This window comes from Pleurodeles waltl, chromosome 9 (assembly GCF_031143425.1).
Source record: "Pleurodeles waltl isolate 20211129_DDA chromosome 9, aPleWal1.hap1.20221129, whole genome shotgun sequence".
Classification (NCBI taxonomy): Eukaryota; Metazoa; Chordata; class Amphibia; order Caudata; family Salamandridae; genus Pleurodeles; species Pleurodeles waltl.
In genome coordinates this window covers 377,143,545-377,165,376 of record NC_090448.1, presented here as the reverse complement: position 1 = coordinate 377,165,376, position 21,832 = coordinate 377,143,545, and positions in this window count along the sequence as shown.

Sequence of the window (21,832 nt, the reverse complement as noted above, 5' to 3'; positions counted from 1 at the left end):
GGCCGAACTGCCCCCAGGGGGGGCAGAAATGGCCTAAAATAAATTTGCCCCCCCCCCCAGCCCCCACCCCCGCCCCCGGGAGCGACCCTTGCCTACGGGGTCGCTCCCCCTGCATGACATTGGCGCCAAAAAACAAATCCCCGGTGCCTAGTGGTTTCTGCCCCCTTGGGGGCAGATTGACCTAAAATCGGCCAATCTGCCCCCAGGGGGGCAGAAATGGTCTAAATACAATTTGCCCCCCAGGGGAGCGACCCTTGCCTGATGGGTGGCTCCCCATCTCGAAAAAAACAAACAAAAAAAAAACACAACAAAAAAATTTGCCCTGGTGCCCTGAGGGTTCTGCCCCACCCCCGGGGGCAGTTCGGCCTAATAATATGCCGAACTGCCCCCAGGGGGGGCAGAAATGGCCTAAAATAAATTTGCCACCCCCACCCCCGCCCCCGGGAGCGACCCTTGCCTACGGGGTCGCTCCCCCTGCATGACATTGGCGCCAAAAAACAAATCCCCGGTGCCTAGTGGTTTCTGCCCCCTTGGGGGCAGATTGACCTAAAATCGGCCAATCTGCCCCCAGGGGGGCAGAAATGGTCTAAATACAATTTGCCGCCCAGGGGAGCGACCCTTGCCTGATGGGTTGCTCCCCATCTCTGAAAAAAGAAACAAAAAAAAAAAAACATTGCCCTGGCGCCTAGAGGGTTCTGCCCCCCCCCCCCGGGGGCAGTTCGGCCTAATAATAGCCCGAACTGCCCCCAGGGGGTGCAGAAATGGCCTAAAATAAATTGCCCTCCCCCCCAGGGAGCGACCCTTGCCTAAGGGGTCACTCCCTTTGCGTGAAATTCACGCAAAGAAAAAACTCCCTGGTGTAGTGGTTTCTACCCCCCTTGGGGGCAGATTGGCCTCATCAAAATAGGCCAATCTGCCCCCAAGGGGGGCAGAAATTGCCAAAATATAATTTTCCCCCAAGGGGAGCGACCCTTGCCTAAGGGGTCGCTCCCCACCAAAAAAAAAAAAAATGAAACATAAAAAAAAATAAAAAAAAAAGGTCCCTGGTGCTTAGAGGTTTCTGCCCCCCCTGGGGGCAGAAAAGGCCTTCCCGAAAATATGCCCCCCCTGGGAGCGACCCTTGCCCAAGGGGTCGCTCCCTTTTGTCAATAACAATAAAAAAAATAAAAAAAACCTGGTGTCTAGTGGTTTCTACCCCCCTTGGGGGCAGATTGGCCTCATCAAAATAGGCCAATCTGCCCCCAAGGGGGGCAGAAATGGCCAAAATATAATTTTCCCCCAAGGGGAGCGACCCTTGCCTAAGGGGTCGCTCCCCACCCAAAAAAAAAGAAATGAAACATTAAAAAAAAAAAAAAAAAAAAATGGTCCCTGGTGCCTAGAGGTTTTTGCCCCCAGGGGGGGCAGAAAAGGCTTTCTCAAAAAAATGCCCCCCCTGGGAGCGACCCTTGCCCAAGGGGTCACTCCCTTTTGTCAGTTTCAATAAAAAAAAAAAAAAAATCCCTGGTGTCTAGTGGGGTTTCAAAAGCCGGATTGCAAGCAATCCGGCTTTTGAAACCCTCGGAGGGACTTCAAAGGGAAGGAAATACTTTTCCTTCCCTTTGAAGCCCCTCCGGGCCTTCCAACTGATTGAAAAAGAAATGCTTTTGCATTTATTTTTCAATCGCGCTGGAAGCAGAGCTTCCAGCGCGACTAGGGAGGCCCCTGTGACTAATCAGCGCGCGCTCGCGCGCTGACGTCACAGGGGGGGGTGTGGGGGGTCAGGGGTGGAAGGGGAAGGTCTTCCCCTTCCATCCCGACTTGGGGGGGGGGGAAGGGGGGTGTACAGGGGAACTGTAGCCCTGGACGAGATCATCTCGTCCAAGGCACAGAACCGGTTAATGAAGTCTATACATCACTTTTCAAAATATTATGAATGTACATTGAAGTATATGTGTCTTTACGTGGATTTTTTTTTTAAATGTAACCTTCAGAAAAATAAATTTAAATAAATATAGTTCCCCTAATTAAACTTTTAATTCAAAAGTAATGTAATGGTAGGCAATAATGTCAAATTAAATTATTTATTATGGTTAAATGATAAATATTAATTAATGTTAAAAATATAATATAGTAAAATAGAACACATTTATCATGTAATTATATATTTCAGTAACCTATTTGAATTTAAAAAAATGCAACAATAGATGTTATTTACAAAGTAATTACATTATTTTAATTAATTCTATACATCACTTTTAATGATTATTAATGCACATTAAAATATGTTTTCTCTATGTGGAAATGTATTTTTAATTTAAACTTCAGGAAAATAAATGTAAATGAATATAGTTCCCCTATACAACATTAATTCAATGGTGCTGTAGTGTGGTACTGAAAATTCTGGACCCGTGTTATAAACATCGTCGTATCACAACGATTTTGGTATCAGCAGACCGAGAATGATTAGAATAGTATGCACAAGCATTGTATTCATATTCGGGTAACGAAATCACCCGAATATCAGAGTTTCCGTCCTGAACCCTCGTGTTCCATTTAAACGACAGCCATTTTGTGATTGCCCTCACATAGGCCAATGTCTAATGCTGAAAACGAGTCTGAAGGACACGTACATCTTTGCTGACTCCTCTGTGACCTGGGCAAGCTGACTCCACTGCCTGAAGCCAAACCTGTTCGGCCAGTTTCTTTCCCAGTGGCCGAATGAGATTAGTATCAAGGCACAACACATCATAAACCTTTCATCACACACAAACCATGCCTAATCTTACACACACCTGTCCCTGTTTCTTTCTTTATGACTTGCTTTACAAGGAGGAGGTGCCCGTTTATATTGGGGGTCCGTCGATATCTGATAAAAGTACTAAGCCTTGCCGGGTAATTGATTGAGGGCTGGACAAACTGGAATATGGGCTTGTCATCATAACCCTGCTATTTCTTTGTAGTGAAAATATGTGAATGGTCAACTGTAAAATAAGGAATGTTTGCCTAAAGCAAAATATTTTGTATAAAAGAGAAGGTTAGCTTTGCAAAGAGAGCAGTCTCCTGAGAATATACACCGTGTTGTACTTCTAGGATACCTGTTACTGGCTGCAGCCAATAAACAATATCTTTGACTTCACCAAGAAGACTCTGGCCCTCATTCTGACCCTGGCGGTCGGCGGAGAGACGGCGGTCGGACCGCGAACAGACCGGCGGTATTAAAAATGGCATTCTGACCGCAGCGGTCCCCGCCGCGACCGACCGCCACTTCTCCACTCCGACCGCCACGGCGGTCATGACCGCCGGGCTGGAGTTTGCGCACTCCGGCCCGGCGGTCGTCCCAAGACCGCCAAGGGTATTATGACCCTGCCTACCGCCGCGGTTTCTTGCGGGCGGGAACCGCCGTGCGAACCATGGCGGTAAGCACTATCGGGGCCAGGGAATTCCTTCCCTGGCACTGATAGGGGTCTCCCCCACCCCCCACTACCCACCCGAGTCCTCCCCCCACACCCTCCACCCCCCTGCCACCCCCCAGAGGTGGTACGAACCCCCTCCCCACCCCCACCCCGACATGCACATACATGCACCCCGACATGCACACACCCCCAACATGCACATATACACACCCCCTACACACACATACACAACGGGGACACATACCCGCACACATACATGCAGACATGCGCACCTGCCGAACAGCACACATTACCCATAGACACAGCAGCACCCCCCGCCCGCATACACGCACTCACACACCCCCTCTACACACTCACACGCACACCCCCATGCACGCCCACATCACACAACACCCCCCCACCCCCTCCCCTCATGGACGGTCAACTTACCTTGTGCGTTGGTCCTCCGGGAGGCGACGGGAGCCATGGGGAGGTGACCGCCAACAGAAGACCGCCAACAGAAGACCGCCACACAGAAATGTGGGTCGTAATTCTGTGGGCGGTGTTCTGCTGGCGTGGCGGTGGAGGTTGACCAGTCTCCACTTTCCCGCCGACCGCCAGTGTGGTTGCTGGCGGTTTTCCGGCGGAACGCTCCCAGCGGTCAGAATGCGCACAGCGGCATACCGCCGCGGTCGGCGGTCTTCACCGCGGCGGTAACTCGGCGGTCTTGCGAAAAGACCGCCAAGGTCAGAATGAGGGCCTCTGTGTTTCTGTAGTCTGAAACAGGAAGGACTCGAAGTCTTAGGGTGTGTTCCCTGGCACCACTGGGTTCTGAAAAACCCAGTACTTCAGTTGGCGCCCAACGTGGGGCAATTTCAGCGGTACCGGTCCAAGCCAGAGGTTCGTGAGGAGCTTCGTGTGAAAATTCTGGAGGGAGGCCGCCACTTCATCGACCCCTGTATGTCGATGTGGTCCGAAAGTCTTTGCTGCGAGGTTCCCCGCTTTCCGACAGCTACGAAGGACTGCTGCCCTGACTACCGCCCTGTTTTGGACCCTTGATGATTTGGTAGAGCGAAACGATAAACGAGTCTTCTGGTGACGTCATCGATACCTCAGTTAAGTATAAGTGGAGCGTCTCCCAGTCCTTAGTTTGGTTCTTAGTTTGGTATCCCCTTGGGATCTTTGATTTGGAACTTGCAAGTACCAAAGCCGAGGGATTCGTGTATTCACGAGACTATCATATTCGATAATCCTTTGAAGTTTGAAGCTAGACTAGAGAGCGAAGATGCCTGGTCTTAGCAGATATGGAAATTTGTTTTGTCTTGGTTATAATAGGGATTCCCGATTGGAGGACTCGTGTCCGGTTCCTCCGATTGGAACTCCAACCTATGAACTATATGTGAAACATGGCATAGGCCCCCTCACATATAATGAAGTATGGATCCGATACACCAGGAAAGATTGTGTTTTAAAATGGCCCCAATATGGTAGTTTTGACACAGAGATTCTGGATAATCTGGAGGTTAAACTTTTTAAGAAGAAAGCCCGGCCGGCGATGTTTGACTCTTTCCGCCTATGGCGTAAGGAAGCCAAACAGAAGGAAATTAAATTAGCAAAGAGAAATAAGAGGGAAGAGGGTATCTCGATAATGCAAGCTGCCATACAGTTTAAAGATGATGAAGAAGAACAGATAAATGAGCAGTTGCACAGGCAACGTAAATTGGTGACCGATAAATGTTATCCAGTTTTTCCGCTTCTTCAGCAGGATGCAGCAAAAGAACTTGAGAAAGATCCTTAATGTCACACTTGTTGAGGTCGCCACCCCCTTATGCGCAGAATGCTACAGCACCCCTGCAACCTTTAGCTGTGCAACCTCCGGTTATTGTGCCTCAGGTTCTTCCACAGCCGCCAGCTCCTTGTCAGTTGGCTCCTACTACTATGGCGCAGCCCCTTCAAGGGCCGCCGACTTCGCTACCTGCTCCATCTGTACCTCCTGCAACTTTATGTACTACATCGACTGCCTCTTCTGGTGTTCTTCCTGATACTGCCTCTGCGTCTGCTTCTGCGTCTGCCTTGCCTCCCTCTGTTTTTCCTCCTGTTCTTTCATCAACTTCTCCTTCTGTCCAACAGAGAATGACAGATACTGTTGCCAGCCTTATATTTCCTCTCTTTGGGTCGTCTGGTGTGACCCCAGATTCGGAGCGTAAGCAGTCGCGTAGTCAACTGCCTAATTCTCGAGAGAGAGAAATGTTTGACCGTATGGCGCGTAAATGGGTTGTTTACCCTTCAAGATACGATGTAGAGTCTGTTATGGATGTCTTCTGTCAATAGGAAGCACCGAAACAAAGATACGTTTTTGAGAAAATGTGTGCATTCCTTTGTGAGGAATTGGAGGATAATGATTTGGAAACACATCCGCCTGATTTGTGCCGTGTACGGTTTGAGTTTGCAAAGGGCACGATTGTGGGTTCGGATGTTGAGACAGCAGTTGCGACGTTGTTGTCCTTTAGGAATAAGGATCCTTCTCAGTCTTTGTTCGAACATGACTCCTCTGTTAAAAAAAAGGTGCAACAGTACCCAATGAGAGAAGTCCCTCCGGTATGGAAGGACGCCGTTGCAGCTGATGTTGCTAATCAAATTGATGCTGTCCCAGCTCATTTTCAGCGTGTTTGGGTACATGTTCCGTGGAAGCGAGCTGAAGTTTTAGCCCTTAAGCAGACTTTGCCTGATCCCCGTAAAAACCCTGCAGGGTATTATAAGGAATTATCACAGACTGCAGACTCATGCATTATGAATTTAGCCGACATAGACATGTTATTTGGGAATGTTGTTCCACAGCCTTTGTGGGGATTGATTCGCCATACAGATCATGCACAAGAGTTAGGTGACTCATGGGCTAATATTAGTGCTGCAAATGATAGACAAGTTGGTGGTGCCAAGCCTGAGCCTTTGGTAGCAGAACTGCCTGCTAGGATCATTACTTACATGAAGACTTTAATGCCTGCGATGCGTGTGAATTGGGATAAATTGTCTGCGTGTAAGCAGAAGAAAGATGAAACAGTGTCTGATTTCTTCACCAGGTTTGAGGAAACGTTTGTCGACCACAGTGGTCAAGATATGAGTACAGAAGATGGTCAACGGTTGTTCGTCGACAAGTTTGTGCACAATTTGCTTGCCGAGCTGTGTAAGAAATTGAAGGATTCAGAGAGTTCTTGGGCCGTTTCCTCTTCAGCACAAATATTGGCTACTGCACAGTACTACGAAAATAGGGATAAAGATGAGAAGGATAGAGCAGACAAGAAAACTAAAGAATTAAAGATGAAGGTTCTTTTACAACAGGCGTATCCGCCACGTGGTGGTCAGAGTAACTATAAGCAACCTCAACAGTTCCAGAGAAACTCGCAAAGGTTCGAGTTTTCTCAACCACATGTTCCTGTAGGTCCCAATCAGTGTTCATATTGTAAAGAAGAGGGTCATTTCAAGTATAGTTGTCCTATTTTGTTACAGCGTACAAATGGTGCTTCTGGCGCAAGAGGTCGAGGTGTTCAACAAGCTCCTAGAGGTAGAGGACGTGGAAGATTCCCCAAGAACACGCGTTCCTTTCCGTCTCAAAACTCAATGAATAGTTTTGACCAGCAACATAACGCGTCTGGTAGGACGGCTCAGTACTATGCTGACGACTACTATGCAGAAGATGAGAATCTGGAAGGTAATAATTGCTAGGACAGCCATAGACGAAGAGAGGGAGTTTTTTTTGTTCCAGTAGATCAGAATGGACCTTATGTTAAGGTGATTACATCAGGTGTGTCGGAGCCTTTTCTGTTGGATACTGGTGCTACAAAGAGTTCTATTATGCACTCAAAACTCCCTGGCGCACCTTTGTCTGGCGAGATGAATGTTTCAGTAGGTTTTTCTGGCGCCCCGGTTAGGAACCCGATTTCTAGTCCTATGTCCCTTTCTGTTGGACCTTGTGAATTGGAAGCACCCCTTATTCTGACGACAGGTTGTGGTGAAAACTTGTTAGGATTGGATTTGTTGAAAAGATTGTATGCAACATAATATTGTTCTCCTTCGGGAGTACAACTTACACTGGGTAGGAAAATGGTCTCTCCAATGTATTTGTCGAAGGATAAACTTCCGACCGAATTGTCGTTTCTTCCTGATACCATTTGGGCTACTGGTCCTAATGACGTGGGTCTGTTGGAAATACCGCCTTATGTTGTGACATTGAAAGCCAATGTTAAATTACCACGTATTCAACAATACAAGATCTCTAGGGAAGGTGAAAAGGCGTTGCTAGCGATCATTTATGATTTAATTGAAAAAGATGTAATTGAAGAGACAAGAGGCAACGTTTGTAATAGTCCTGTTCTGCCTGTTTTGAAACGTACTGACCCCTCTAAGCCACCTGTTTACAGGTTCGTGATTGATCTTAGAGAGGTAAATAAAATAGTTGTGCCACAGTTTCCAGTTGTTCCTGATATCACTGCCATATTAACTATGATTCCAGCTTCCGCCACCTGGTTCTCGGTGATTGACTTAAAGAATGCTTTCTTTAGCATCCCGATTGCAAAGGAGAGCAGGGATATTTTTGGATTCAGTTTAGGAGGCCAAAGTTTCCACTTTAAACGCGCTCCTCAAGGCTACTGTGAAAGTCCATCAATATATAGTCAGGCTTTAAAAACACAGCTTGATGCAATTGTTTTACCTTACGGCGCTACCCTTATTCAGTACATTGATGATTTGCTAGTCGCTACAGATACTGAAGAGATTTGTAAAGAAGCCACCTTGTTGTTGTTGCGTCATTTGTCTGATTTACATCACAAAGTGTCCCTTTCAAAACTGCAATATTGTCGACAAGAAGTGACCTACTTAGGTCATCTCTTATCGAAGGAGGGAAGGAAACTGACCTCAGAAAGAATTCAGGCAATTGCAAAATTGAGTGTGCCAAGGACACAGAGAGAAGTACGTGCTTTCTTGGGCAACACATCATACTGCAGACAATGGATACCAAATTTTTCTTTGCTGGCCAATCCTTTGGTAGCATTGACCTATAAAGATACACCGAATCCCGTTCCGTGGTCTGAAGATTGTCAGAAAAGTTTTTCCGAATTGCGTAATGCATTGTGTTCGGCTCCTGTGTTGGGTACCCCCGACTACAGTAAGCCCTTTACACTGTATGTCCATGAGAAAGAGGGTTGTGCATTGTCAGTGCTGACACAGTCTTTTGGAGACAAGCAGCGCCCATGCGCATATTTTTCGTCAACTTTGGATCCGGTAGCTAAAGCATTGCCAAGTTGCTTGAGAGCCACAGCGGCCGCAGCTGTTTCTATTCGACAGTCTGCTGGGTTAGTGATGAATAATATGTTGATTGTGATGGTTCCACATGCAGTGGACACGTTGTTAAACAGGACCAAGACACAGCATTTAACTAGTGCTCGATTGTCAGGTTACGAGTTGACACTGTTAGCGAGTCATGTGCACATAAAGAGGTGCAATACGTTGAATCCAGCCACGTTATTGCCGATTTCAGTAGAGACAGATGATGCTGAACAACATGATTGTTTTCTTAGGACAGAAGAAGAAACGAAAGGGAGAGTAGATCTTAAAGATACTCCTCTTGTAAAGTGTGATAGTACCTTATGGTTGGATGGTTCATGCTTCAAGCTTCCGAATGGTGATACGACTGTAGCATATGCTGTCACAACTTTGCATACGATTGTTGAAGCTGCACGTATACCACATAATTCAGCTCAAGCAGCAGAGCTGATTGCACTTACGAGAGCGTGTGTGTTATCGAAAGGAATGAAAGTGAACATATATACCGACAGCCAGTATGCGTTTGGTGTGGCCCATAGTTTTGGACGATTGTGGAAAGAACGTGGGTTCCTGACTTCGCATGGAGCTAAAATTCAGCATGGTCAGTTGGTGAATGAGCTTCTTGAGTCACTGACCTTGCCATTACAAGTTGCGATTGTGAATTGCAGTGCACACAAGAAGGTTACTGATGATGTCGGTCGTGGCAATGCATTTGCTGACGAAATCGCAAAAGAAACAGCAAAAGATGTGATGAATCGAATGTATGTTGCAGGCCCCGCAAGATGGGTTGGTGACGTTGGAATATGTGAAGATACGATAGAGGGTGTGAAGTCTCTTCAAGCTGAAGCTTCAGAGAAAGAGTTGAGTGTGTGGAAAGAAAGTACGGGTAAATTGGATGAAAATGGTTGTTGGGTTGACTTGTCAGAACATCAGCGATGGTTGTTACCCGATGCGTATGTGCTTGCAGTGGTGACAATGGCTCATGGAATGGCCCATATCAGTGTGAAAGGGATGTGTAAGTTGTTGGCTCCAGTATGGCAAAATGCTGGAATTCCTAAATGTGCAGAGAATGTGGCCAAGAATTGCATGGTGTGCCTGAAATGCAATCCTGGTAGGGGAACCCCAACTCCAGCTGGTCATTTTGCGCCTCCAAAGTATCCGTTCGAGGTTTTGCAGCTAGATTTCATCCACATGGAAAGGTGCAACAATCTGAAATACGTACTCGTTGTTTGTGCTTTTTCAAGATGGGTAGAAGCATATCCCTTAAAAGACAACACTGCCTTATCCACAGCTAAAGCCCTTGCCAAAGAATTCTTCCCTAGGTTTGGAATGCCGAGAATGGTCTGGAGTGATAATGGGAGTGAATTTGTGGGTCGAGTGATGAAAAAAGTATGTGAGGGGCTAGGTATCCAGCAAAAATTCCACGCTGCAAATCACCCCCAATCAGCTGGACTAGTAGAGTGCTATAATGGCACGCTAAAACTGAAGTTGGCAAAGATACAAGCGAGCTTTGGTCTTAAATGGCCTGACGCTCTGCCTCTAGCACTCCTATCAACAAGAATGACTGTGCATTCGCGAGTGGGACTTAGTCCCTATGAAATTGTGTTCGGCCGCCCGGCCAACATATGGGGAGTGCCAAGACCAACAAAATTCAGTGAGATCGAACACCCTGTACTGCTTGATTATTTGTATGAATTGACGGCTAAATTGCGTGTTCTACACCAACAGGTTCACAATACTCTGCCTCAGGTCTCTGAAGCTCCAGGACATCTTATCGATCCTGGATCATGGATGCTGGTCAAGAACTTCCAGCGGACAAAGAATGGCCAGCCCCGTTGGACCGGCCCTTACCTCGTCCTTCTCTCAACAAGATCAGCTGTTTGAGTGGAAGGGAAAAAGAACTGGATCCACGGCGTACACTGCAAGAGGGTCCCTTTTCCTCTACCATACGACCGATGGGTCCAGGAGGGGATCGCTGACTCTGAGACTGAGACTGTGCCTCGTTTTTTGCCATTTAGCGATGCACGTGTAAAAGGAACAATTTCTGAACGAGAAAGTGACAATAATTTGCAAGAAGCTGTGCCACCGTCAATTCGATTGAACACTACAGAGCCTGAACTCTTGTTCCAGAACCAGACAGTACCTGGAAAAAGCCGTTATAATTTGAGACCAAGAACTAAGGACAAATAATTTTTTTCCCGTTCCTTTGCTATTTTTTTTAAAAGTGCGGCTCTCTCATCTGAGAAACTTTCTTATTTTTGTTTTTTTCTTTTCGAACCGCCATCCGGGTTCAGCTGTAGGGTCGTGGTTGCCCAAGTCTTTGGAGTGCAGCTGAAGACGTTAGGTCGACAGTTCTGGTCGGTCTAAGGGAGTTGCCCTGGACTGACAGAAGCATTCCCTAGCATAGAACACCCTACCACCACGAGCGGCAATTAGAGAGGATGGAGTTTTTCAAGAATGAGAGACCTGCCAGACAGATGGACTTTAAAGCCAGAATGTGTATAATAATGACAAAGAAACGATTTTTGATATTATGTATTTTCATGTTGCTTAGTGTAATGACGTTTTTAATAGGATATGTTTTATTCGCTTTTCAAGTGACATTTGCACCCATTACACAGCCCATACCTCCTTCTACTGTTTCCTCGCATTCTTTTCACCCCCTGCCTGAACACGAGTCTGCCAGAAGATTAGAATTTGTCAACAATTCATTCATTCAGCTTCTACACCAACACCAATTAGTAGTGAACACAACTAACTGTTGGGTGTGTGGTCTTATGCCTCATACTACTGATAAAGGTATCCCTTATCTGGTCCTGCCTTTCAGCCATAATGGTTCTGTATGGGCATATAGAACGGTGTTCATATATGCGTATGAAGCCAACCCCCTACGTTCTGTGAAAGATAATCCTAAGACTAGTGCTCTCGCTAAGGGTATAGTAGATATGATTAGGGAAGATATTTCCTATGAGACTATCCCGAGAGATGAGACACTAGCATATATTGGATGGAACATAACAGGATATGGAGTTACTCTGAGTGGGAACCAGCGAGCAAAGAGATCCTCCCCGATTTGGATTGTACCCCATCAGGGTCACCTATGTCTGCAAGGTAATGGCAAGAATCCCAGAGCTCAGTTAGGGAAAAGTATCTGCACTGAAACATATGTTTTTGCGTCTCAGACTTCTCCTTCGTTCTTAGCAGCTAAGGGTACCTATTTCATCTGCCATAATAGAGCCTCTTCATGGTTGCCCCCTGACTTCTCAGGCACATGTTTTGTTTCGTTCCTGTTACCTCCCACCTACACGGCCGCGGCAGATTACCATAAGACAAGGATAGTTAGAGGTGTCATAAGTAAAGAAGACACTACAGGACAAGAATTTGGAGATTTCGTAAAGGGTTTTCTGCCGTTTTGGGGCCCTATGGTTAACAGCAGGAACATAAGGCAATTGACAAAGGTGGTTGAATCCACGGTAGTTGAAACCGCCGGTGCCCTTGGTAATTTGACTGCTGAGCTCCAGTCGGATCGCCTTATGACTCTTCAGAACAGGGTCGCATTAGACGTCATACTTGCAGACCGAGGTGGGGTATGTAAAGTGATCCAATCAAGTTGCTGTGTTTTCATCCCAGATAACGCTCCGACAGTCTACCAGGCCATTTCCAAACTGCATAAGATCTCTGAGTCTATTCACGTGGATAAAGGAGATTGCTCATTGATGGGGTGGTTCTGGGAGCTGATATCCGCCTGGGGATGGAAGACTCTTGTAGTCATTGGGATGATCTTAGCCATTCTTTTCCTGTCCTGTCTGTGTGTACAGTGTGCTCCTGCAATATGTGGCCTCTGTGCTACATCGTGTGTAAGGAAACCTGTATCAAGGGACGAGCTAAGTAATAGGATGATGCTACAGCAACATCTCAACGACTTTATGAATATAGACCTGGACTCAGATTAGCGTGAGTATAGGTTATTGCCTATGTAAGGGCAAAAGGAGCGTCTGTGGTACTGAAAATTCTGGACCCGTGTTATAAACATCGTCGTATCACAACGATTTTGGTATCAGCAGACCGAGAATGATTAGAATAGTATGCACAAGCATTGTATTCATATTCGGGTAACGAAATCACCCGAATATCAGAGTTTCCGTCCTGAACCCTCGTGTTCCATTTAAACGACAGCCATTTTGTGATTGCCCTCACATAGGCCAATGTCTAATGCTGAAAACGAGTCTGAAGGACACGTACATCTTTGCTGACTCCTCTGTGACCTGGGCAAGCTGACTCCACTGCCTGAAGCCAAACCTGTTCGGCCAGTTTCTTTCCCAGTGGCCGAATGAGATTAGTATCAAGGCACAACACATCATAAACCTTTCATCACACACAAACCATGCCTAATCTTACACACACCTGTCCCTGTTTCTTTCTTTATGACTTGGTTTACAAGGAGGAGGTGCCTGTTTATTTTGGGGGTCCGTCGATATCTGATGAAAGTACTAAGCCTTGCCGGGTAATTGATTGAGGGCTGGACAAACTGGAATATGGGCTTGTCATCATAACCCTGCTATTTCTTTGTAATGAAAATATGTGAATGGTCAACTGTAAAATAAGGAATGTTTGCCTAAAGCATAATATTTTGTATAAAAGAGAAGGTTAGCTTTGCAAAGAGAGCAGTCTCCTGAGAATATACACCGTGTTGTACTTCTAGGATACCTGTTACTGGCTGCAGCCAATAAACAATATCTTTGACTTCACCGAGAAGACTCTGTGTTTCTGTAGTCTGAAACAGGAAGGACTCGAAGTCTTAGGGTGTGTTCCCTGGCACGACTGGGTTCTGAAAAACCCAGTACTTCAGTAGCATTTGCATTTTAGGTAAATACATAAAATTAAGTTACTTTGATATTCAACATAAAAAAATATATTTTTTACATATATATTTTTTTCATTGAAGGTCCTGGTTAGAGAATAGTGCAAACAAACAGCAATAAAATGCAGCAGGCATATATCAGCATGATAAGTAACAGTCTTAGACGTCGACAGATATGGCACTTCTGTTGTATTATACAAGTAGTGAGATAGGTCCCTAGACTAAAGAGCTTATTCAGACATATCATCAGTCTCACCTCTTTCCTTTCCCTCTTTAGGCCTCCAAAGAAGACCATACTTTCTCCCATTTCTTTGGGTATCTCCTGCTTAAGTAAATTCTCTTTTCTGCAAATATGCACCAGTTCATAACTTGCTGCTAGTCCTGAAGTTTCGGTGGATCCGCTCCTCCCCACTTCTGGGCAATGTTCCTCTTCGCTACCCCAAGGCTTAGGGACAGCCATATTTTACTATAACAAGGGGGTGGGTCATCTCCCCATATGTTAAGTTTGGAACATTTGACTGTGCCAGATACAGTGCACTTAGTCACTATTTGAATCATGTCCCTGATGGAACCCCAATACTGTTTAATTTGTGGACAGCTCCAGGCCACATGAAGAAATGACCCCCCTCCACATCCCTTCAGGCAAGCTGCTGTGGGGCACCTACCTATGACATGTAGAGTCGTGCAGGCGAAGTAGCAGCAGTGTAATATATGCAGTTGGATCGGCCTGAACCCAGACTTGATGGTGATGTCTCTGTGTGCCCCCAGAGCCTCCTCCCATTCACCTTTAATAAATTCCCCCACGTCTGTCTTCAAGTTGGCCTATAGGGTTTGCATAATGTCTGGGGCATTAGCTTTTTATATAACAAGGAGAAGGCTTTGTTGCAAGGAGAGGACGCCTCAATAGTCGTGTTCTTGGTTATGTAGGAGGCAACAGTATGTTTGAGTTGGATGTACTTATAACTTTGAGTATGGGCTAGCTGATATTGTTGTGTCTGTTCGGTCATGCCTATCAAGGCATCTCCCCTCCACATGTCCCCCAACTTGCTGATGCCTATCAGTTCCCATTGTGCAAAGCCCTGTAATCTGCCTACCTCCAAGAGTAGGTCGCCAGCCCACAGAGGGGTCATCTCCATGAGACGGCCCTTCCAGCCCAAGTGAGCCATTGCTTCCCTCCATATTCGATGACTGTCCTTGTATGGACGGGGAGAGCGCGAGCTAATTTATCTCTATAGTGTGCCCCCTCATATCCCTCTCTTCCCTATCCAAGTCTGTCCAGTCGTAGTGCTGGTTTGTCCCAGTGTGCAAAGACCCAGTCGTTTATAACTGTTAACTGCGTGGCCCTATAGTATTTGCGGATATCGGGTAGACCGATTCTCCCATTGTAGACTTCTCTGGTTAATTTCTGAAGGGCGATACAGGGTGGGCTATTGCCTCAAAGTAATACATGGTGGGCAGTCTCTGTCTTGAGGAAGAAGTCATTAGGCATCCAGTTTGGGGAATTTTGCAATGGGTATATCATGTTTGGCAGGATCATCATTTTAAACATCGCCGCCTGCCCAAGGACGGAGAGCGGCATGGTCCTCCAATGCAGTACATCCACCTCAGAGCACTCCAAAATGGGTCTGAGGTTGTTATTATAGAACATGTGTGGGTCTTCTGGGTCAAAAATGCCAAGGTATTTAAATCCCTCATCCACCATGGGCATAGGTATCTCACACCAAAGGCTCGGTGGAGGCCTCATGATTAAGTGCGTACATGATTTTTGCCAGTTAATTTTATAGCCTAAAAAAGTGGCAAAAATGTGGAGTATATGCATTAATCTGGGGTTAGTGAAAGTGGGATCCGTGACATAGAATAGAAAGTCATCCGCAAATATTATTGGGTAGAGGAGGCAACCCTGGTGCATCCCTCAGGGTAGTTCAAAGACATGCGAAGTCACCCCGGTCACCCTTACTCATTCTTTCGCCCCCTGATATAGGAGATGTACTCAACCCAAAAAGGCAGGGCCGAATCCAAAAGTCGCATGCATATAGTCGCACTCAAGGGTGTCAAAGGCCATAGATGAGTCCATTATTAGGAGCATCGTAGATATATCATTTTTGGCACAGGCCACTACCCCAAAAAGTCGTCTAAGATTGACGGGCTCATTACGACCCTGGTGACTGGCGGTAAGCTGGCGGTAACACTGCCAACAGGCTGGTGGTGTACCGCCAGCGTATTATGACCGTGGCGCATTAGCCACGGCCATACCGCCGGCCCCTCCAACATACCACCAGGCTTCCACCTGGCAGTCATAATCCCCACCCGCCAGCCTGTCCATGGCAGTAAACACCGCCATGGAAAGGCTGGCGGTAAGGGGGAGTTGGGGTGCCCCTGGGGGCCCCTGCACTGCTCATGCACTTGGCATAGGCAGTGCAGGGGCCCCCAGGCACAGCCCCATCGCGCATTTCACTGCCTGAGTTTATAAACTCAGGCAGTGAAATGCGCAACAGGTGCTGCTGCACCCGCTGCACATCATCATTGCTGCCGCCTCTATTATGAACCGGCTGCAATGTTGATGTGACTTTTCCGCTGGGCCAGCGGACGGAAATGCTATTTCCGTCCGCAGGCCCAACGGAAAAGTCATAATAGAGAGACACCAATACTGCCAGCACTGGCGGTATAGTGGCGCCAGGTCGTAATGAGGGCCTTAGTCTGGTGCTTTTGTCGGACATAAAGCCTGACTGATCCAGGTGAATCTGGGTGGTTATAACCTGTCTTAGTCTGGTCAAGAGTAGTTTAGCAATGATGTTGGCCTCAATATTGAGAAGGGATATCGGTCTGTATGAACTGCATTGGTCCTGGGACTTATTGCTTTTATGAATCACCACAATTGTGGCCTGCCTTTGATCCTGAGGGAGCCTATCTGTAGCCTTACCTTCAATCCACATGTTTAAAAGATGTGGCGCCATTTTACTTGCTAGGCCCTTAGAGAGCTCCGTTGGAAAGCCATTGGGTCCCATGGCCTTCCCCGATATGAGGGAGCCTATGGTCTGTGTAATTTCACTGGACATGAAGTCGCTATCTAACATTTGTCTGTGTTCATTCGTTAAGATGAGGGTCATAATGTCCCTGAGGAACTCATAAATCTCATGTGGTTGGGAAGTGCCCCTTGCCCTTTAGAGCTTGTGAATTCCTCTGCTATATCCTTCATTGTAATCCTAACCCCTCTGCTGGCATTTGTGAGATGAGGACCCCCCACAGACCACACACAAAACCTCAGCGTAGGCCTCGACTCAGCGCTCACCATGACCAGACAGGTCAACTCGGTCGCTTCCACCTGTTTCCACACCCTTCATCTCCTACGGAAGATTTTCTGATGTATGCCAACCGACTGCTGAAAAACCGTGACACATGCCCTAATCACAAGCAGACTTGACTACTGCAACACCCTCTATGCCAGAACCTCTAAGAAGAATCTAAGCATGCTGCAACAAATTCAGAACACCGCCGCCAGACTCGTCCTAAACATCCCCCACCGAGAACACTCTCAGAACACCTGAAAGACCTCCACTGGCTCACCAATAAGAAGAGGATCAACCTCAAACACCTTGTACACGCCTACAGAGCCCTCCACAACATCGGACCCAGCTACCTCATCTGGTACTCCCCTTCCAGACCCCTCAACTCATCCCAGCAGTAGGTCACCAGCGTACCCCGCATATAGAGGTCCTCTGCTGTTGGAAGATCTTTGACCTACCTGGTAGCAAGAGGTTGGAACACCTTACCTCTTCACCTCAGACAGTTGCCATCACTACCTCAATTCAGGAAGGACCTCAAGACCTGGCTCTTTGCCTGAACCCCTAGGATATACCCTTCAGCGCCTTGAGACCCTATGGGTGAGTAGCGCGCTCCTAAAATACTTGATTGATTGAGGTACCAGCTACGGGCCTGATCTCGCTTTTCTAGCCATGTTAGAAATTTACCAGCTTTATTCCCAATGTCATAGACCTTCCCTTGTGTGAGGATGTAAGTTGTATGTGCTGTGTCCTCGGCTAAGTCTCTATATTATTTTTCTTTCAATCTAAGGGCCTGCGTAGCTGTTCTAGTTTTCTCTCCCTGTAAGCCCCTGCCAACACCGCAGTATTGCCTTCTAACTGGTCCATCTCAGCCCTCACCTCTTTCTTTTTCCCCACAATCAATGTGTATGCCTGACCCCCACGGTACAGTTTTATATGCATCCCAGATATTGGTGGGCAATGTCACTGACCCCACATTTTCTGTGAAATAGTTGTCTGTTACCTTACTCAGGTCTGTCATAATCTTGTTATCTCGTAGGTTTCACAGGTTGGTTGGTTTTGGGTCTGAAGTCAGTCTTGAATTTCTCCTCAATTAAACGATATCTGTGAGTGGTCAGATATACCCCGGGCCAAGTGTTTTACCAAAACTATTCTGGAAATGTGTGTAGGATACATATAGATGTGGTCTAAGCGTGAGGCACTATTATGAGCTCCCAACAAGAATGTATGCTGTCTCTCCTCAAGGAGTCGGAGCTGCAATGTATCTACAAGGCCTAGAGCCTCTACAGATATAGCCAGGGTGGATGTTGTCCCAGTGTGGGTGAGTCTACCTTTAGCTTCAGACATAACTGCATTGTAGACACCTCCCAAGACTAACATACTCTGTGGGAGTTGGTGGAGGAGTGTTCCAACCGAGGGGAAGGTTAGCTGGTTGTGTCGCTGTGGGATGTACACTGAACATATGTTGATGGGGATGCTGTCCCATATCCCTGACTGGGCCACATATTTCGCTTGCGCATTCCTCCACGTTTTAAGGGGAGTAAAGTGTGCTGTATTTTTAACTAGGATACCTACCCTCTTGAAGTAAGAGTTACAGCCCGCATGTCCTATCCACTACTGGATAATGCTTTACATATAGTAGCTAACATGTAGGTCTCCTGAAAAAGCACAATGTCTGGGCTGTGTCTCTTTATGTATTGTATAATTATACCATGTTTCAGCTTGTGACCCAGACCACTGACATTCCACGACATCACCTTTAATGTGTGGGCAATGCTCTCTTGGGTTAGTATGTCTGAGTGTCATCTTTCCCTGTATAGTTCAAGCGTGTCCCATGTCGACCATATAACAGGAGAGTGCCTCCTTCGTGAACTAGTAAACTGTCCCCAAAAACATGTTACCCCCCTCTCTGTCACCCTGCACTGTTGGCTTTGAACTACCCACCATCCCTCAATTAGCAGAGGGCCTGTCACCCCCATGAAAGCAATAATGTAACTAGTAACTGGGGTGAGTCTGGTACAACCCGTGTAGGCCCCTGCCCTTGTCACCCTTGGTCAAGATTATTGTAATCAGTAGGTCCCCGCCATAAACTGTATAGTATATAACATTGTGTAAGTCGTGTGATGAACTGTATCATAATGTCCCCACCCTCATGGTGGGTTACTAGAATGCAGTGACACTTCTATCAAGTTCTTACCTCCCTGTGGAAGTCTTTCCTGGTGTCATCAGTCGCATAGATAGTTTTTTACGCCTTCCGCTGCAGGTTCTTGGTCATGGTACTCTTGTCTCAAACGTTTGTTTTTCTGGCTTGAGGGTTGCTATGCCTCCAGTCAGTCCCATGCCTCGTCAGGGGTGAGAAGTGCCAGGTCTTGCCCTCTGCGATGACACGAAGTTTAGCCGGAAAGAGCATCATATTCTTAAATTTCCTGACACCGAGTTCCTCCTTTACCTCTGCAGTGCTGCGCTGCTGTTGGAGAGTGAGTTCTGGGCATAACTTATTAATAGCATTCTCAGACTACAGAACCGACACTCGCCGGGCGGCCTGTAGAATATAATTTAAAATGTGTGCAAAGATTGTTCTTGGGGTGGGGTGAGCACCTGGCTTAGTTTATGGGCCTGGTGTTCTGTGTGCCAGATCCACTGAATTTTTTTTTTAAAGCCCTGAGGATTTAGCACATCCAGGATTAAGTGTTCCATGAAGTTATCAGTACCGCTCTCTCTGGTACCCCAATGAGCCACAGGTTGTTTCTACATGAGCAAACTTCCATGTCTTTGAGCCTTGCCCGCAACAGATGATTGTCTTTTTGTAGGAAATCACCTTTTTGGTGAAGGGTCTGAAATCCCAGCCTCGGTGCCTTTTACCTTGTTGCTCAGTTTGTTCATGTCAGCCCGTAGCAGCTTAATTTCTACTTTAAAGGAGTCAGTCTTGGGCTCCAGCGTGGTCTTGACTCCCTGTATTGCCACATTATCTCATTAAGGGTTGGCTGTGGAATCATTGCGTCCGAGTCTGAGGTAGTTGCTTTAGTTGGCACCACCAAATCATGTAGGGACACCGCTGGGATGGCATATTCGGCCATCATATTAATTTGGTGGTGATTTCCTCCCCTGCCTCCTACTATGATGAGAGTCAAGTTCGTTTCAGGGCCGCCTAGTTCCGAGAGCAATGGCGTTGGTCACCACTGCCTGTCGGAGGGAGTGGGCCAGAGGTATGGATAGGGTCTCTGGAGTTGGGATCCTCCCCCACGGCCTGTCAGTTTCACACCAGCAGACGAGGACTAAATTTTTCTGGGACGGTGGTCTCGCTGCTGCCCCTTCAAAATGGGTTTCTGGTGTCCTCGGGTGGCCTGGCTGATAGCAGTGAAGTAGGGGAGGGGCTATAAGAGGAACAGGAGAAAGAAGTATGCGTCCCCTCCTTTAGGGAGCCCAATATTGTCTGTGTCAGGAGCCTCCTCTTCTCCCCTATTTCAGAGGCCCCACAGCTTCATCAACAGGATGGCCTCCCTGGAAATTGTGCTGGGGCCTCCCAGTCACTTGCTGACGGTGGACGGGAGTCTGGAAGGTAGGCTGTACGATGCGGGGGCCGTACCTGGCACCGCACCACTGGAAATGGATCTGAGAGCTCAGCCCTACGTGCACTGCATTGTAGGCCATGGTTTGGCCCCCAAACAGAATGGGTTGATGCTCCTGGCACCTCCCCCCCCAAGTCTTCAGGTATGCCACTTCTGTCTGGGTCCCCCCACTCACCGGTCTTTCCCGCCGCTGCACCCCGGCTTGGGGTGGGGGGAATGAAGAAGCCCCAGTGGTTTGTAAGGGCACGCCTGCCACCCTGCTTGCGTGGCCATCCCGAACGGCATCTTTTTGGTCCGAATGCTTCTCTCCTGCATGTGTAGCCCTCCCAGTCGACATCTCCTCAGGGTGGATGCTCTTTGCAGCAGTGCATCTCCCTGCCGCTAGTCGCCAGTCGGATGCGCACTTCCCAACTGGGGGCTCAGTAATCCTGATTCCAGCACCTCTGTCAGGGAGGCAGTGCTGGTCACCAGCGCCCATGGGCCCTCACACGCCCTCGGCCTTCAGCCCTCAGTCACCTCTGGAGCGCTCCATCCCACAAGGCCCACAACGTCAGAAGGCTCAGTGGGTCCCAGCTGCATCGATTTTCTGTGGGATATACCACAAAGTGTTCCATCTCTTTAGCCACAGTAATCATCATGGGGCAGGGGCCATGCGGATTAAGGCCAGATAGTGTAGCGAGCTTACTTAGAAATAATCCGCAAACTTAGGCTGCAAGCCACGCCCCTAATATTTTTTTTTTTAATTAAATAAACCTTTTTTTATTTTTCCCTCTATTTTACCATGTGAAGATCTCTGCCCCCACTGCTGAGTTTTCCTATGTAAAGAACGGGAACAATTTTGAGCAAATGAATTTAACTCAAAAATAAATATTAAAATAATTGTAATGTTCAATATTATTGATAAATAATTGCATACAGTGTCTTCTTTAAGCCACTCCCTGTATCCATCCCTCATTTAGTACTAAAACCTGTACTTACTTGTGCAAAGGTTCCCCATTTCACACCCTTAAGTATAGGTAAGGCTTAAAACTCTGAACGTAGTTTGTGAATTGCAATTTGTAGTATGCTTTGCACTACAAATTGCTGTCAGACCACAAGTGTCCCTCAACCCCTCATGCGGGGGGAGGGGGAATGTAATCCTACTTTGATTCATAAATCTCTCCCCAGTGTTGCTATACTGCATGTAGGGGCAGATTTATGCCTATGTGGAGGCGTAATTCAGTGTGCCTCCACATAGGTGTAATATTTTTCTTTATCAGGCCTTCGTTACTCATTATATACTGTTCATAGGTGCAACACTCCTCAAGGTTTCAGTTCTCGCATCACATCTTATACCATCAGACATTTATAAATCCTCAGAGGAATGCTAGCATAGTATCCAAATCATTGATCCAGGTGGGATTATAAGCCAGGTAGTGAATTTTAATTATT